At 29.9% G+C, this 17,682-nt stretch overlaps 2 pseudogenes; one reads left to right on the forward strand and one right to left on the reverse strand.

Moving 5' to 3' along the window:
• LOC149516932 (uncharacterized) overlaps window positions 1–17,682 on the forward strand; it is a 60,523-nt pseudogene that overhangs the window by 18,709 nt on the left and 24,132 nt on the right.
• Window positions 694–13,153, reverse strand: LOC111303966 (uncharacterized; annotated as a pseudogene).

The raw sequence follows: 17,682 nt of genomic DNA on the forward strand, positions 1-17,682 counted from the left end.
GGGTAACTCCCACAGACCTCACCTCACTCTGCATACCCACAAGATACGTTATCTCCAGAAATGCGGGATCCCTTCGAAGCTTCCAAAGTCTATCCAAGTTACGAAATTAACTTGCAACACCAACCAGAATGAAGTTCTCACAAATTGACCAACCAACGAACCAAAGTTCTTCGTCGTCAAAAACAAAATGGAATTCTCTTTTTTCTTTCATAAAAAAAGAAAGAAAGAAAATATAGTCTATTGGACCCAAATCAATAAATAATCCAATTATCACTTTTTTTTTTTTGGAAAAGGTTAATTTTATGATGCCGCCTTGCTTTATATATCATTTCCTTTTTGATTGATCAATTCCAAAGTTTCTTTTTTTTTTTTTAATATTTTTCCCTCCCTGATGTGGAATTTAAAATGTAAAAAAAAAAATGTTCAACCCGTTTGAAGCACATAACCCAATTGCCAATCAATTAGGCAAAGTAGTTATACAATCAAGGATTTCCATATAAACGTAACACTTGGAGGAAACAACAAAAATAGCAAAATAAGTCAAGTTAAAAGGAAAAATAATTTTGTATTGCTGCCATCCACTTAGGAATCATCGGACTAATGTTCGTCTGAAGAGGAAGTGTTATTCACTTGTTTAGAGCTTAATTGGATACATGCAGTTGAATACCAAAATCTCCATCTACCGGAAACAACCTATACCTCAAGCTGCTGAGATACTCTACTCATAGTTGGTCGAGACTGGGGATTGGCACCACCACATAAGATTGCAATATTTAACACGAATGATAATTCATCTACAAGTTTTTGGTCCACAGGAGGAGAGAGACGAGGATCTAAGAGATCTTCCAAGCCCATTTTCTGATCAGGGGATGAATGGGGAGAGGATATAAGTTCCCCAGGATGGTTTCCCATCAGAACTTCAAGTGCCAATTGCCAAAACACTCTTGCTCTATACATCCATTTTTCAGTGACTGCCATGGAGTAAGCATGCTCTGCAGCAACAAACATTCTTTGATTGATGGTGGAAATTTTCATCCTTATTTTGCAATAAATATAGATATAACTAAATGGTCCCCTAAGTTATATTGATGCTCTTGTTTTGCCTTTTTTACTTTCAAGCCAAAACTGGAAATTAAGAACAGTTCGTTGCCATATAAAAATTCGTTTGAGAGTATTGAAAAAACTACTGTTATTATGAGCATGGAAGTTTTAACAATGGATTTTCTGAAATCAGCTAAAGATTAAGTGATATATAGCTCAGGATTCTTAGATCATGAATACTCAAGTGCGGAGTGATTAAGAGAGAAAGAGAGAGTGCATATGCAGGCTACCTAGAGCAACATAGCCGAAAGTTCCTGCAACTGCAGTCCAGTTGGATGAATTAGGATTCAACAACCTTGCAGTGCCAAAATCTGACACATGGGCCTCGAGTTCAGAGCTCAACATGACATTCTTGCTCCATATGTCTTGATGAATTTTTGGTGGAACACAATCATGATGCATATACGATAGAGCATGAGCTACCCCTTTAATAACTCCAATCCTTTTCGTCCAATCTAATTCCTTCGCTCCTACGTCATTGCTCAAGATCTTGGCCAAGATTCCCCTTTCCATGAACTCATACACCAAAAATAAATGTCTACTTTGAGAACAAAATCCATAGAGCTTTACAATGTTTTGATGCCTTATCTCTGTCTGGGCTGCAATCTCATTCTTAAAACTTTTCACCTCCTCCATCTCATTGTCACCATGGAACCTCAACTTTTAACAGCAAATACTTGACCATTTGCCATTTCAGCTTTGTAAACTTCTCCAAATCGTCCCACTCTTATGCAACATGTCTCGTCAAAGTTCTTTGTGTTGGTAGTTTAGAATGTGGTGTATCCCACATTGAGTAAAAAGATCATTAATATGTGGTTTAAAAGAGATTACTTATGTTAATTAAATAATTGAGCTAAGTGTTGGAGTGGACCAAGTCATTTAGGCTTGTTAGGTGTTTTGGTTAGACAATTTTAAAAGTCAATGATAGGCACTTGGACACTTTGGCAAGTAGATTTAATTTTTAAATCTTTTAAATTTTTTTATTTATTTCAGAATATTACTAATTCTGAATAAACATGTTTAAATAGAGAAAATATGATAGTCCAAATAAACATATCTGAACAGAAAAACATAACTATTTAAATAAAGTTTATTTAAATAAAAAAAAATAACTATACAGAATGTCATGACTTTTTTGAATTGACTTGATTGGTGGCTATTCATTTATTTTAAAGAGATCTTTTTGCCTGACCATTTTCACTACTTCTGATTTACTTCTGATTTAGAGAGATTTTAAGGCTTTGTTGTATCCTGTAGGTATAATTGTCTTTAAGATAATGTTTTTCATGCCTCAAAGTCATATTTTCTTCTTTCTTTTTATTTCTATTTTCTTAAATTTTCTAACACTTTGTAGCTTCAAGGATGTCTTTGTACATGAATTTCCCATTAAACTGCCAGGTTGAGAAAAGATTTTCACTAATTGGTATGCCTTCAAGTTTGGACTGATTTATTGATCTTTGATGAAGAAATGCTAAAATCCATATACAAACCATTACACAGATTGATGTACTTGCCAAAGATGCAACAACAATAACAACAATCTTGTTCTTATCACTTCCACCATTTTTCTTTGTAGATGTGGCATTGCAGGGTTTTAAAACTTGCTTTTCATTGTATAGATCTTTGTTGTTTCTAAAAGCCTCTGATTGAGTTGATAGAAAGAAGTTGTTGTTATAAAGAGGACCCTCCAAGTTGTTGTATGAAATATTAACAGACACCAAGCTCCAAAGATTGCTAAGCGAAGAAGGAATTTCACCAGAAATATTGTTGTGGGATAGGTTTAAGTTTTCCAAATTTGTAAGCTTCCTAAATTGTCATGGTATCTTTCCAGAAAGTGAATTATAACTTAAATCTTATAAATCTTGTAAAGCTCAAGATTACCAATTTGATATGGAATTGTGCCATTCAAGTGATTTTCATTCAAATATAAATTTTGCAGTTTGGAATAATCCCTTAATTGATGTGGAATTGGCCTGCTGAGTCTATTTGTCGAGAGATCTAGAGATTACAAATTCGATACTCTACCAATTCCTACAAGTTTTTTACCTAAAAGCTTCTTATCATCCAAGCTTAAGGAAAACAATTTTGATAATTTTCCAACTTGTGAAGGAATGATTCTTGAAAGTTGGTTGGAAGAAAGGTCAAGCTCTACTAATTGGTTCGACTGATTAATTTCATTTAGGATCATACTATTGGGATTTACCTTGAATCTTATGATCCCACATCGAAAGCTAAGTGAGTTTGAGTTTGTTTTGTATCTCACATCGAGAGTTTAGTAAAAGCATAAAGGGTTTCACTCTTATAAATAAGATGTTTAGGTTTTCATTTGGTAATCCCAAATAGTTAGACACCAAGAGAATAGCTAGGTGAGTAAGCTATTAAAAATGTGTAATTGGTTTTTAGGTTAAGTTTTGAGTAAGGAGTTTTTGGTGACTTTTCTCATTCCAAAAGTCTTATAATTGTAAAGATTTATTTGTTAGTGGATTAGGTTTGGAGTAGGTCATTTTGAGTTGGGTCGAAACAAATATATTTATGTATTTTTTTTGTTGATTAAGCTTGCTATTTTATGTGTGGGTACTGCATGTACATGTTGATTTCCCAACAAATGGTATCAGAGCTATGATGATCCCCAACAAGTGGTATTAGGCGAGGTTTGAGGTTTATGGGAAAAAAAGGCAGGCTCAAGAGATCATAAAGCAAGTATTTCAAAATGTCTAAAGAATATATGTCTAGTATGCCTATGCCTAAGTTTAAGGTTCCATTATTTGATGGAAAGAGTAATTTTATGTTATGACAAAGTATGATTCAAGATATGTTAGTACAACAAGAGTTGGATCAGGCTTTAGAGAGTAGTAAGCTTGAGAGAATGTCTGATTGTAATTGAAATAAAATTAAAAAAAAATTGTTAATACTATTAGATTGGCACTAGCCCCAGAGGTTAAGTATAGTGTATTGATTGAGAGTACTCTGAAGAGTTTATGGGATAAGCTTGAGGGTATTTACATATCAAAGTCATTAACTAATAGGTTATATTTGAAGATGGATCTGTATTCTCTGAAAATAAAAGAAGGTACTAATTTTCATAATCATTGAATAAGTTTAATAGATTGGTTTCTTAATTTCTGACTACTTCTGTTGATGAGTTAAAAGATAAAGAGAGGCTTTAATTTTGTTGTCATCTTTGCCCAAGTCCTATAGACCTTTAGTTTAAACTTTATTGGTGGTTAGATCTACTTTGAAGTTGGATGATTTAACTACCCTATTGCATAAGAACAAAAGGTTTATGAGAACACAAAACTCATCACTAGGAGAGAGTACATTAGCTATAAAAGGTTTTGATTGAGGGAAGACTCAAAAGAAGATTGATGAGGAGATCCAAGTTAAAAAAAAACATTATAATGGTATAAAATGTTATTATTGTGGTGAAAAATGACATATCCAAGTATGTTGCAAGAAGTTGAGAAAGGATATGATTGTTTTCAAAAAGGCAATTGACGTAAAAAAATCGATGAAAGAAAAAGTGATACTACTATTGTTGTGTTTGATGATGATGATGTTGTTTTAATGACTTGTATAGATGAGATTCAGACTTTGAAAGATGATAAAGGTTGGGTTTTGAATTCAGATGTTATAGTTCATGTTTACAATGCTAGGAGTTACTTGGTGGAGTTATAAGAGATTGAGAAATATGGGGATATTGTGGTTGCCGACAATAAAAAGGTACAGATTCAAGGCATTGGGAGCGTTCGCCTTAGATCTCACAATAGTGCTATTAGGATGCTTCGTCATGTAAGGTATGTACCAAGTTATAACTACAATTTGATTGCTTTAGGTGAGTTAGCTTCTCAGGGGTACACATATCGTAGTAATGATTGGTTAAAAGTGTACAAGAATGGTAGTGTGATTCTACAAGGGAATAGAGTCAAAAATCACTTTGTACATGCTTGATGGAGGCTCAGTTGTTGAGATTCTTGCAATGAAGGAAAAGAAGAAGGGCAAGCAAGCATGTCAGCTTTGCAGATACTATTGAAATGTTTGTAGATTCAAGTCAAAGGAGGATTTGTTGGGATTTGCCATAAATCTCATAATCCCACATCGAAAGTTAAGTGAGTTTGGGTTTATTTTATATCCCATAACGAGAGTTTAGTAAAGGTATAAGGGGTTTTACCCTTATAAATAAGATGTTTTGGTTTTCATTTGGTAATCCCAAATAGTTAGACATCAAGAGAATAGTTAAGTGAGTAGGCTATTAAAAGGGTGTAATTTGGTTTTAGGTTAAGTTTTGAGTAAGGAGCTTTTAGTGACTTTTCTCATTCTAAAAGTCTCATAGTTGTAAATATTTATTTGTTAGTGGGTTAGGTTTGAAGTAGGTTATTTTGAGTTGGGCCCAAACAAATAATTTATGTGTTCTTATTCTTGATTTAAGCTTACTATTTTGTGTGTAGGTGCTATGTGTACGTGTTGATTTCCCAACACTTATTACATATCATATTACCGACAGCTTTTAGCAGTGTCAAATTCTGACATTCTCCCTAATTTGATGAGAGCTCACCACTCAATTTGTTGTAACTCAAGTCAATATATGTGAGGTTTGCGTACACACCAAAATCTTGGGCTATGTTTCTTGTAAGTTAATTATATTTAAGCCGAACTCTGTACAAGGTCTTGCATTTCTTCAGGCTTTTTGGGATGGGACCTGAGAAGTTGTTGAAAGAGGCACTGAAATTGACAAGCTTTCTACCTCCACAAACTTGTGATGGTAAGTTACCACTAAAGTTGTTGATAGGCAGATGTAGAACTACTAATGATGAACGATTTCCCAACTCTTCCGGTACAAAACCAGTTAAGTGGTTTATGTGTAAATACAGAACAGTTAACTTGCATAAAGTTCCAAAACTAACAGGAATATTTCCTGAATGTTGAAGACTGGAAATCTGTAGAATATTTAAACTAAATTACCCAAAGATGGAGGGATAGGACCATAGAAATGACTTCCATCTAGAGCTAGCAAAGAAAGATGTTTCAAATTCCCCATCTCATTAGAAATTCTGCCACTTATTAGAGTATCTTGAAGGAGAAAAATTTTGAGACTAATGAGGCCAGTTTTCAATCAACTAGCTCCATCAGGGAATAAAGGTGTGTACAATTCACCCATTATGTTGTTTCGTGAAATATCAAGCTCATAAACTCGAGTGAGATTGGCAAGAGAGATAGGAAGCTGCCTGTTAAAAGAATTTGTGGAAAGATCAAGGAATTGGAGTTTTGAAAGCAAACCAATGTTGGAAGGTATTTTGCCTGTGAGTTGGTTTACTTTAAGATCGAGCCGAAGAAGGTGTGGGAAGGAAGAAAAATCTAAGTTTTCAATGGTACCTTTCAAATCTGTGTATGCAAGATTTATTTTAATTATGTTTCCTGAATTGTTGCAGGTTATTCCACGCCATCTGTATGGACTCTAAGTAGTAGCATTGGCAGGAGCTAGAGTGACCCATGAATAGAGAATAGACTGATTTCCAAGGCTTTCTTTCCATTTGAGCAAGGCCTCAGCTTCTCTACTTGGGCAGAATTGGCATTCCAGGAAGAAAACAATACCTATAAAGCTAGAAATAGAGTAAGAGAGAGATATTTTTCTTGGTAATTAGGCATAGTTTCATGGGGCCATTTCTTTTCTTTCTTGTTCTCTAGTTCTGCTATTCAATGGCAATGGAATGATTTGCTTATATGGGGTATAAATGAACTCTTGGCTTCTCACCCAACTCGTAAGTCAAAAGGCTTATCACAACTTATTTATTGTGTCAAAAGAAATTTCCTTCAATCAGTCTTAAAGCTAGAAAAGAAATGAAACGATATAGATTGAATCCAAGTATTAAATGGTTGACTTAAAGCCCAATCCCAACGGAACTTGCTGGCCTAAAAGAGAATTTAAAAAACAAACTTAGCATAGGAGAAAAAAAGGGCAAAACCCCAGTTCCAGAAACTGATGCTTCACCTAGGAAAGCAACAATGCCACGTAGAAGCCCTGCAACAGCGGCTCCAATGAGGGGTCCAACCTAGTAAATTGCTTGGTTTTGAAGCAACCAGCAATGACAGCAGACCCAAGGGCCAATGCAGGGTTCATTGACCTTCCAGAGAACTGACCTGCTGCTAAGACCATGGCTCCTGCCATCAATCCTACTACCAAGGGTTCAACGGTCCCAAATGGATGAGCTCTAAGGTCACCAGCAGCATAAACGGTGTATACCAATGTGAATGCAAGCACACCATCTAGCATGGATGCTTCTAATCCAGTCATTTCATTTGCAATCGTATAAGTTGGGACATGCTGTAAAAATTACAAGCACTTTTATATAAATTTGCTTTCCTTCGAAGTCAGAAGCATTTGACCTTCCAAAAACTTTAAGCACAAATCTTTGAATGTGATTGTTCTTGTAAAGCTTCTTAAGAAAGAAGTGCAAAATCATTTATCCTTTTTTTTTACTATGATTTCTGTAAAACATTGTTGTTCTTGGGAAGAAAAAGATGAAGGAATGAAATAGGTTGAAGGAAAAATGAGGACAAAAAAATATCACTAATTTTTCATAAAAAAAAAATGGAAAGGAAAATGAATAGATTTACTCAACTTCACATCCAAGAAATCCAATATTTTCATAAATTAGAGAAAAATGAAAAGAAAACTATCATGGAATTTGAACTAATTGTGTTGTTTTATTATATACTTGCCCTTCTTTCATTTTTCATCATTTGTAGCAAATATAACAATAAGTTTCCTCTGTTTTATCCCCTTTTCTCTTTCGTCCAATCAAACATAGTGTTAAATAATTAAACAAAGTTGTATTGCAGTTTTCTTACTGCAAAGTTTACCATTTAAAGGTAATGAAAAACAGAACAAGAGAAAAATCTGTGCTTGTAAATGAAGTTAATGTTAAAACAAATAAATAAGAAAAGAGAAATAATAGAAAAGAATTTTAGCTTTGAGGTATGAAGAATATTTTTTTTAAAGGCAATTATGTCTTTAGGATACAATAAAGCCTCAAACTTTTCAATCAAAAGCAGTGAAAATGACTATATTTAAAATTTTATTTATAATCAATAAATAGATATAAACTTCTATTCAAATCATTATGATCTTGTGTATAATCATGACTTTTATGAATAATAATCTATTTATATTCAAAAAGCTATGATAATTTGTTATATGATAATTGTTTTTGTTCAAACATAATTATTTAAAAAATGAATAAAATTAATACAAAAATTAATTTTATTTATCAATAATTAAATCTTTCTATCCAATATGGGATGCACCACATTTTAAACTACCAACAATCCCTTACTAGTTTAGAATGTTGGTGCTTAAATTTTACCTTTCATACAAATAAATATTATGAATACAATAAGGTATCTCTCAATTTAAATCTTCGATTAACATATATATCTTATAATTCTAACAAAATTAATGGTGTTCACAGATTAAACATCAACTCCTAGTGTTAGAATTGAATATATAACATACATAATACTTATTTATTCTTCTATCAGAGGTTTATAACAACTTTTCACACTATTATGACCATGTGCTTATCTTATTCATAAATATTTACAAGAAAGACTCCAATTCTTCTTGTTGATGTGGCACCACTTCTATGTTTATATAGGTAGAGTTTCCATTATGTCTTTATTGCTTTAGGCGTTTAAAATTCCATTAAGAGTATAAAAACTCATTCTTCCCATGCTATGGATCACACTAGTTTCTAAAATTTAAATGGATTTTACTAGTGTTTAACAGACACATAACAGTAACTCATTTTTACCCATTAAACTTTGTAATTAGAGGTTACTAATTCAAAGTTAGGTTCTCATTATCGGTGTCTAATAGTAAGGGTTTAAATCCATTTTACTTGTAGTACTACTAACTAAATATTTTGGAACGTAATTTTCTTTTATGGTAATTACCCCCACTTGAGATTGAATATCTAACATAATCACTTCAGGCTAATATGTCTAAACTTTTTATTTTGCATATCATTTATATGCTTCAAACATTGTTGCTTCATTCTTATCATTTTAAGAAATAGTTGGTTTTGGTTATGGCCATAACTTTATATTATTAATTTCAACCATTCTATTTTCATACTTTTATACATTTTTATTATAATTATACTTTAAGTACAATTGAATACACTCAATTAATATACCAAACGATTTTAGTCCTTTTAAGATTTTTAAGAGCCTTTTAATGATTTTACTTTAATAAGTGTTTAAACTTATTAGTTTGTATAATTTGCTCATAAAATTATACTAAATAAAATTATATTAAAATCTTACAACACTATGGTGCTAATTTTTATTTCTTTTGATTCTTATCACCCCCACCATTTGTAAGTATGCATTCTTTTATTAAAGAATATCTCATTCAATTATCAAGATATCATATATACTTAATTAAGTTGCCATTTCATTTATCTTTTCACTATTTAGTGGTTTTTTATTTTTTTAAGTAGAAGGCCTCTAAATCCACCCTTAGTGAAAGATAATTAGTTGATATCTTAATATTTCAATAAAAGTTTCAAAACTTTTATATTTTAAATGAATATAATAGTTTACATCAATAAGCAGATTTCATATATAATCATGCTTTTATAGTCTCCTTTTAAGACTTTTATGTCAATTTATAAATATTTATATAAATTTATTTCATTATGGATATTATTAGTAATTTTTTATTACCATGAACAAAACCATTTTCATCATCCAAATGGATCAAATAGCATTCTTTTTGCTATTATAAAAGTTTTCAAATTCACAAGATCTTTGAATCACTCATGGTTTCCAAAGTAAATATACTTTGAAATTTTCACTATATAAAACCGTAGAAGATAAATCATTTGTATAATCCATGAATTAGACCATATATATAATAAAAAATTACCATAAGATTGTGGTATGAATTTTGGCTTATGGCTATTGTAAGCCAACCATAATAATCCACCCCATACCTGCAAATCATGTGGATTTGGCAATTAAAATTATCTCATTTATAATAATGGCTTTTAGTGTAAATCAACTATCTTAAATATTATTATGAGTTTTCAATGCATATAGTAATTGCCCAATGGCCAATTCCAAGTTCATAATTATTGAAACCTTTAAACTTGATTTCAAAATTTTATGAGAACTTTCTTTCTCCACCATTTTGTAGCCTATATATCTCTATTATTTATCACTTTTAATTGGTCAAAATATTTTTAGATATATAGTAAATTCAAACTTGACTCATAGGACCAATATGCCTAGATACAATAAAAGCCTATAGCATATTTAACTTCAATTTCAAATGCTTTTACAATCATTTTGTAACTAATATGTTAATATCTAGATCATTATATCAATGCAAGTAATGAAACATGATTCCAAAGAATCATTTTCATAAAATAGTATAAAAATAATTATAATATGAGTTCTACTTATATTTCATGCAAAAATTTGTGATGAATTTGCATTGGTTAAATCATTGATTGGCTAACTCTAGGGTTTACAACTTTCACAAACCAATATTATTATCTAAGCCCATATGTTAACATGGTATATAATCAGCCACATCCTTTCCATTATCATGAAACTATTGAAAACCTCAGAAACTTGTTCACTTTTCATTTTAATAGTCTACAAAAGGGCATTTTTTCGGGTATAAAAAGCAAAAATACCTTCATTGTCTTTAACTAATAATGTATTAATTGAATGATGGCATTCAATCTCCGTAGTCCATATCTTTCTTATATGTATAAGAAAGAAAATTCCATCCCTTTTAGTTCATTTTCATAATATATGGTAAACTGTGCCAATGTTCTCTATGCCATAACAAAATAGAATTAAACATATGCATGTATTGGTGCCTTTGGAACATTGAATTTGCATGTTCTTTTCTAATTTATAAACATGCCTAAATAGACATTGATGAGCATCCTTCAAAATGCTAATAACCAGTAAATGCTTCAATATTTTTTAATAGCATGCCTTTTTGTTTAATCAGTATCCCATATGCGAAAAGAAATTATGCTTTTTTTTGTTATAACCATTGATTAACTCGTTGACAACTTTTTTATGATTTCCACTTTGTGATTGTTCATAATAAAATTTTATTTTGAAAATCACTGCTAGTGCAATACACCCAATAGGCAAAATACATATCACTCTGCCCATGTTTATGATAATAATCATTATTTGGTTTATTATTCGCCAATTAATCCATGAAACACCATATCTTAATAATAATTATTCACATATATCAATTTAATTTTAATTGGTTTTCATAAAATTAAACAGTAGTCAAAATTTGAACCAATAATAATAATTTTAAAAAATATATATCAACATTTAATTTATAATGATCAACAAAGATAGAACCATATAAATAGCTTGACTCAACTTATTATCTCAATTTTGGTGCCATGATTTAATAATAAAATAAATTTTGTAGTCAAATCTTATTTTTGCATGTATTTTCTACTTGCATCTAATTTCCCATTGTAAATTCCTTTACACATTTCAGATTGTTTTCATAGAAACTATGGGACAATGTGCTTGTTCTATATATAACCAAGACATGACAATTAAACAATCAGCCATTCCATTAGAACCTAATTTAATTCAGTACTTGATAACAAGTGATAATTCTTTTGGTCGTAAATCAATTCATGTCTTTGTCTTTTATGTTTTCAGGCTATTTCTCATCCTAGTCTTTATAAGCATTGATTTTTCAAATAAATATATAATTTATTAAACCCAACTGTGGAGTCAATTTCAGTATATGCATAAACTTATGTAATGTAATCAATATTTTACATATTGTGTTTTGACTTTACACACTAATGAAATAAAATTGTTAATGTGTTTATCTCATTCAGTCAATCTTTTTACCAACAATTATGCAAAAAATAAAACACATACCTCTAATGAAGATCTTTATGAAAATTAACATTTGGTCCATAGAAACATTTATCCTTTAACATCTTGAATCTTTTCTAATATTGATCTCCAAATCATGCCAATTTCTTTTCCTTGTATCTTTCTCATGCGAAATATAAATTTTTCATAATTGTCTTTAAATTGTTAGAAAACAATAAATAAAAGAAGAAAAATAATAGAAAAGAATTTTGGCTTTAAGGTGTGAAGAACACTTTTTTAAAGGTAATTATGTCTTTAAGATACAATAAAGACTCAAACTCTCTAATCGAAGCAGTGAAAATGACTATATTGAAAATTTTATTTATAATGAATGAATGGACATAAACTTCTATTTAGATGGTTATGACTTTCTATATAATCATGACATTTATGAATAATAATCTATTGATATTCAAATAGTTATAATCATTTATCATATGATAATTGTTTCTGTTCAAACATAATTATTAAAAATATGAATAAAATTAATACAAAAATTAATTTTATTTATCAATAATTAAATCTTTCTATCCAATGCAGGATGCACCATATTCTAAACTACCAACTGTTAAAAATCATGATAGAAGTACATTCCCATAAACTTTAGTAGCAACATTTTTTCTCTAATATTAAGTAATTGAACTACATATGCAATAGATGAGATAGTCATTCCATACCTATGAAACAATAGTGACCTTTAACAAAAGGCAAGCTGTGACAGAGGCCAACATCTGAGAAACCCAATAAAATAGAGCTGTTAGGACACTAATATAGCCTTAAATTGCCAAGCCAAAGGTGATGGTCGAGTTCACATGTCCATCAGAGACATTTGCAGCAATGTATACTAACGAGGACAATGCAAAAGTGTTTGCAATGGCAACCAACACGAGGCAAGATAGATTTGTTGCCAAGTCTTACGTCACTTTCCTTGGTAGATGACAAGTTTGAAATAATTTTTTTCTAATGTTTTGGAAAAACCTCGGGAAAGTAAAATAGGCAATTAAAAACACTAATGTGAAGCCATGGCTGAACCAACAACTGCAAACACATAAAAGAATATGGAGATAAATGCTATAAGATAGGCTCTAAGAGCATTGGAAGTAATAAATTGCTGGAATCAAAAAGTGAAAGATGACAAAGTCATTTAGCCAAGAATCATGTAAATGGAAATTTTGTGGTGAACAAATATTTTATGCGTAGAAGAGAGACTTGGATTCATTTTACTTTTGAATCTTTACAAATAAGAGGATATGAATGGCAAGCCAAGTTTATAATAGTCAAAAAGGGTTGTAGCTATTTCATGGTGCTTTAGGTACAAAAATTAACCACCCAATAGCCATATGGAAGGTGCCGGGTTGTGACCTTTTTGGTTGGGTGTTTTGCGATTTCTACCATTATGTTGATCTAATTTGTTGAAAGCCTGAAACTCATCTGTGGACTTGACTTGGGCTTGTTTATGATTTTTTTTAGATTTGGATTCAGGTTGATTCAAAATATTAGTATAATAATAAATAATTATTTAATTGTCAAATATTTTTAATTTTTGAATGATAACTATAATTTAAATATGCATATATAGCTTTGAACCTCAATTTTAAAAGTGTCAATGATATCTATCTATGAATACATTGACACTTTTAATGTGCATTTTGATATTTGTTTTAGTGTCATTTTCCTTTCTTATATTGATTCATTTATGATTTCAATTTTATTTTAATGTTTAGTTTTAAGATTAAGTTTATTTCACCATATTTTATCTTACAAATGATCAGGTGAACTCTATTTAAACCAAGTTTCATCATAAACAAACTTTATTTTTTGAGAATTCATAATTGTTTTAAAATAAAATATTTACTTTACTTTTTGTAGCCTACATGCATAAAGTACCAAGGAAACCCTAAAGAAAAAAATTTAGAATTTATATGCCTAACAAGTATTAACATAGAAAAGAAAACAACCTAAGTTTGGTCTTACAAAGTTATTCTTCTTTAAAAGGTATGAATTCTCTTTCTTCCTTCATATTTTCTAAAATACACCAACAAGAAGAAAGAACCTATTAGCAAATCGAAGATTGACTGTGTCTATCAATTTCATGTGCTTGAACGTCGTGTGTGCTTGTGTGTGCTGAATACACTATAAAGCTAGGGTATGTGCCTTTATAACAAAAATTTCTTTTAGGAGAGTTGGTAGTGCTTGAGGTCTTAAAGGAATTATTAGCTTTTTAGGTAAGATGGTGATCCAAGGGGGTGATGAATTGGATTTCTCCAAATTCTTTCCCAAAGATAGATTTCAATATAATTCAATGGAAGATTAAAACGAATATCAAAATATCATGCAAATAACAATAAATTGATGAACTTGAAGCAAATATAAACTATAATCAAAGTAAAGAGATAGGGACAGATAAATCAAACATAAGGATTTATAGAGATTCGGTCCTTCTCTAAAATGCACCTATTCCTCCCTTTTGGTTGTCCACACCAAGGCTTCAATCCACTATTCTTGAATTGAGAATATAACTCTATTTTTTTCTTATTAAGGCTTAAGATAGAAACCTCTACCCTTATACAATCAAGAGGATACCTCACCTCTTACTCACAAAACAACCCAAATGATTTTTGCAAACTAAAATAGCTCTCAAGGTTAAGTGTTTGCCTAATGAAGTACAAAGAAATTTGATGAACAAACAACAACAATGATTTGGAAACAACAAATACAAAGATAAAAACATTAAAGATCTAAAACTCTTGATTTCTTTAAGAGAATGAATATATGACTTATTTGATCTTACTCTCTTAATTCATCAACCTTCTTGGTGTGTTGGAATGCCCAATTTATAGAGGAATTAAGGAAATAGGCATTAGGAAAGCTTGGGAAATTAAAAACCATATTTTCTTCTTTTGAAACTAGCCGTTGAAGCTTGTTTGGGATGAAGGCATCGAATGATATTGATAGAGGATTGATTGATTCTTGAATTTCACTCAATTTTTAACCATTACAACAAAAGGGATCGATTGGTTTCGTTACCCAATCGATTGGGTTAGCCAGATTTTGCGTACTAAACAATTTTGGATGAATAATGACGTTGGTTGCCTTATGTTTTGCACTTTACTTACTAATTTGATCATATTTTGAGTTATACAACTCAAAAATCAAAAACCATTTGAATATCTAGAAATTAGACTTAAAAGGCTTTCTATCCATATAAAATTCATCATCTAATTCATTGTATTTGAATTATAGTGAATTTTCAAAACTACACATTATACAATTTTTAGATAACTGCATAGTGTCTAGTAAAAATTCAAAATCATTTCTTAAAAAATTTAGATTTAGATTTTGTTTAATCCATTAGAAAGTAGACTCAAAGAGCTTGCCAACCATATAAAATTCAAATATTAAAATTTCGTGAGTTAATACAGAAAAATAAAACAAGTTCAATATTGAAAAACTTTGTTATTGTAAAACAACTTTCTTAAGTTAATCTATTTCTGAAAACCAATATCATCAAATTTTTATTGAGTCCATAATGAATAAATTCACTTTAAAAACAACAATTAGACTTTCATTTAAGCTCAAATAAAAAAATTTTAAAGATAGATTTGGTTTGAGAAATATGAATACAAAGAAAAGTTTGTTTACACTTTGAAAAATAAATTATTTATTTAATACCAAAAATAATAAAACTTAAGAACATGTACTAAATAAATTTTTTTCAAAATTTTAATAAAGCTTATTTAGCTTAATGTTTTATCATTTCAAATTAAAGATCAATTCAAGGCTAAGTATCTCTCATTTTTTGATATGATAAAATATAAAGATAACTTTGCTTAATGAAAAATTTTCTTTGAAACATTTAAGATTTTAAAAAACATTTTAAAAAACTCCCCCTTAAACAATACATGTCGAATTTCCCCCTCAATTTAGGCATCCTAATCCAACATAACTTAACAAATATATGTTATTCAAGTATATCGAATCAGCATAATCATATGTATGTCAAGCACAAGCAAATTTATTCATATGATAATTTCTCTCCTTTTTTGTCATGGCAAAAAAAGGCATGAGCATATTAATGAGAAAATAAATACAAAAAAGCATCATTAACAAATATATTCATAAAATATTTCTTTCCCTTTTTATTTAAGCTCTTTATACCAAATGTTAAAGCTCATATACCGATTGCTATAAGCATACAAGAATAAATATCCATAAACTCTCTTTTTTTTTGTCATAACAAAAGAAAGAGATATCAATTCAAGGCATGGGACAAAATGCTTGATACCAATAATATTAAGGGTATTTTTGAATGCATGTAATCAAGTGATGTTCACAATCAAGTTCAAAAACCTGTATTCAAACACAAGAGCAAAAAAAATCATTATAATGTATCCAATTTTAGCATTTTAACACAAGTCTTCAAATTTACTACATAAAATTTATGAGTAAAAGATTATGAATGATGTGCAACCTACTAAAAAATAATATTATTGTAGATGTGCTTAGAACATAAAATATAAATAGCAATTAAATATAAATCCAAGCACATATATTTAAGCTCATACCAAATGTTAAAGATACCAATTGTTAAAGATATGTCATCAAAGCATACCAATTCCTATCACAAAACAATGTATTTTAATCCAAGCAAACTTGTATTCTAAGATTTTCTTTAAATAAGAAGTAATCAATTTAAAGCACACACAATTTTGCATAAAAGGTACAAACTATATCAAAGATAGGCACATAAACAAATGTCCATGAAAGTTAAAAAATTGTTTAGTAATTTTGATACCAATTGTTAGCTATTTTGTTCAGAAACTTTCAAAGATCACAATATATTTCAAGTATATGAAAAGTTAAATCACTACATGCATAATAACATTCTTTTATAAGCATATCCTATCGAAAAAAAAATTCAATCATCATGTTATAGCAAAGAATTATACGGGCATAATTTTTCAAGCATGATAAACACATATGCTATAACAAAAAAATAATGAAAGCATAATTATTCAAATATATTCTTATTTATTTCAATGCATAGCAATGAACTTAATCTAAACATATGCAAGTATCTAAATATATATTTCAATCAAAATCATGCAAGCATATGCCGAAACATTTCAAATCACATATAGCAATATACAAAAAAAAAATGCAAACCTTTAGACACAATATGTTACATGCTATCTTATTGGACTCAATCACTGAACATGTATATAAAATTTCAAAAATGTAAGTTCATAATTCATGAGTCAAAGCAATTGGAAGATCTAAAAATCAATTTATTCAACTCATATCCATGATCAAAGATTCATCTCACACAAATATTTATGCATTAAAAAAACTATTAATCTCATCAAAATAATTAAGAACTAGGCATGAATATCAATGAAGGTGAATTAATCAATCCAAGCTTTTAGGAATATTAAAACAATATCTACCAAGTGACTTGGTGATTAATTTGTACAATGTGTTCATATGTTCTAGCAAAATATCTCATTTTCGCACACAATCAAAGCAAGCATGTATAGATATATAGCCTAAAGTCAATACAATTACCTCTATCCTTATCATGCTATGTTGATGTGCTCATTTGGTTTTGAATTTTTATTCCAAATATTTTGAGCAAATCTT

The sequence above is a fragment of the Durio zibethinus genome, chromosome 9 (assembly GCF_047325235.1).
Source record: "Durio zibethinus cultivar Kanyao isolate XHJ-2024 chromosome 9, ASM4732523v1, whole genome shotgun sequence".
Classification (NCBI taxonomy): Eukaryota; Viridiplantae; Streptophyta; class Magnoliopsida; order Malvales; family Malvaceae; genus Durio; species Durio zibethinus.